We start from the raw sequence: 2,716 nt of genomic DNA, 5'->3' as shown, positions 1-2,716 counted from the left end.
CTAGCAGATTTAGGATAAAGTCACCTTAATTCCTTGTTTCCCTTTGGCTCCATAATTAGCAATGATGTGTTGGGATAATTTTTGTCTGTTCTTTATTTGATCCTAAAATTTCTGACACTATGACAGAAATAGTGTGAGAAGTTATGTGTATTAAAAATGTAATATATCGGGGCACCTGGGTGGCTCAGTCGGTTAAACGTCCGACTTTGGCTCAGGTCGTGATCTCACGGTTTGTGGGTTCGAGCCCCGCATCAGGCTCTGTGCTGACAGCTTGGAGCCTGGAGCCTGCTTCGGATTCTGTGTCTCCCTCTCTCTCTGCCCCTCCCCTGCTCATGCTCTGTCTCTCTGTGTCTCTCAAAAATAAATAAATGAGGGGCGCCTGGGTGGCGCAGTCGGTTAAGCGTCCGACTTCAGCCAGGTCACGATCTCAGGGTCCGTGAGTTCGAGCCCCGCGTCGGGCTCTGGGCTGATGGCTCAGAGCCTGGAGCCTGTTTCCGATTCTGTGTCTCCCTCTTTCTCTGCCCCTCCCCCGTTCATGCTCTGTCTCTCTCTGTCCCAAAAATAAATAAACGTTGAAAAAAAAAATTTTTTTTTTAAAAATAAATAAATGTAAAAAAAATAAAAATGTAATAAATCAAAATAAAATAGTAAAATAGGATAAAGTAATATAAACAAGGATTCTAATTGAATAATAAGCATAGTATCATCTAATTAGATAATAATGTGATAGTTCATATGGCCCCTACTCCCTCACCTGTCCCAATAATTAAAGTGAACTGATTAAATAAAAGGGGGCTACGAACATGTACAACTCAGCATTCGTGGAAGCGTGAGATGAGATAGCAGTTGTGGTGCTGGCTTTTCTTGAATAATATTACTACCACTGTAATTTGTTGAATGCCTACCACCATGTAGATGTTGTATTTATATGTAATCCTTCCAAACTCCCAACAAAGGTAGTTATCTCCATTTTTACAAATGAAATCAAAGCCCCAACAACAATTTGAAGATTACCCAGATATCACATAATAAGGACATACGTTTGGTGGTTTACATACCCCCCTCAATTATTACATACAACCTACGAGGTGGAACTCAAGAAGGTTTAGTAATTATCTCAAGGCCTCACAGCTGGCAAATTCATAAGTATCTAGAGCCAGAATCAAAGCCCATAAAGTCTAACTCTGGAAGGCTGGTACTCTTACAAGCTGTGCTATAAAGTATCTTAGTATAGCCCAGGATTTGAATCTGACTTGAAACTGTCTAGCTCTAAAGGCAAGAACTGTTCCCTTCTTTCTGTTCAAAGGTGCTACCATTCCGGTGATTTTAATACAAGGTTTTGTTATGCAAACAAAGTGGGGGTGAGAGAAGTTTTTGGAAGGCAAAACAAAAAATCAGTACAGCTAAACAATTTTCAAAGGTAAGAATACAATCACCTTTAGATAGCTACTGAAGCAATTAAAAGTTAAGTAGTTCGTCTAAATGCGGGGCCAACCATCGAAACGCACATGCAATTTACTTTGTATGTAATAAAAGCCGGCCTCCCAGGCTTCTATTATAACCTTCTAAGAATTGCCATACTCTTCAGGAAACATATTTTTGTATCTCCAGCTCACTACTACTACCTTATCCAGTTACACACATGTGAACTGTGCCTATATTTCTACATGCCCGGGGGGAGAGTGAGCAAGGAGTTATCAGGGCAACTTGAAAGACACAGAAGTGTGTAAAAGACGTAATAGCAGCAGAATTCCACCTTTTTTTTTTTTTTTTTTCCTTTTCGTCCTTGTCTCTTTACCGAAAACAAGCTGACAGCAACACCACTGTTCAGGGAAAGAAACAAGATCAAACAAGAAGCAAAACTTAATAATTTATGGCCAGGAGTGGCAGGGTAAAACGAGGTCTGCTCAAGTCAGACTTCAAAAATAAGCAGCAAGGGATACTACAGACAGCCTTCCAAATTACGCCACATTTAAAAGGGCTTCCTTTACAAAGAAAACAGTAACAACAACAACAACCTCTTATAGTTTATTCCACAAAAAGAATATCCTGCCGGCTGATGAATACAAGAACTTTTAACACACACCCTGTGCCTATTATTAGCCGCATCAACGGAAATTCCTTCTTCTAATTCATAATTCACTGTGGGGTGATCTGTACAACAATAGAGGCGAATACACACCAAACAGCAAACAAGATGCCACTGCTGGAGAAGGCGCGCAAACACAGTACGGGGAACCGGGCCTCTCCCGCGAACTCCCTAAAACAAAGCCGGGTCCCGGCACGCACTGCGGCCGGAACTACATATCCCAGCATACAAGGCGCACACCGGCTCCCGGCCGGACTACGGTTCCCGACATGCTCTGTTGACAGCTGGTCGGCCTCCTCAGGGTGTAGGGGTCTAGGGTCTCCGCAGAAGTGGGGTTTGTTTCCCCGCTCTCAGCCCCTCGGGGTCGCACACCATCACCCACTAGTAAACTGTGAAGATTACGATTTTGGGGGTCAGTCTTCATTGTCCGTTTTATTCGGAGAGCAAAGAGCTGTGGCTAGGGCGGGCGGGGACGTAGGTGGGTCAGTCTGGCCGGCTTGAGCCAATAGCGCCGGAGCGGCTCTTCTGCCACTATGGCAACCGCGGCCGACCCCAGAGGGACCAGGCACCCATTGGGTAGAATCTTTCGAGAAGGCTCGAGAAGAAGGAAGCGGAAGTGGCACGTGG

The sequence above is a fragment of the Lynx canadensis genome, chromosome A1, assembly GCF_007474595.2.
Source record: "Lynx canadensis isolate LIC74 chromosome A1, mLynCan4.pri.v2, whole genome shotgun sequence".
Classification (NCBI taxonomy): Eukaryota; Metazoa; Chordata; class Mammalia; order Carnivora; family Felidae; genus Lynx; species Lynx canadensis.
The sequence above is the reverse complement of the archived record's forward strand: the minus strand, read 5'-3'. Positions refer to the sequence as shown.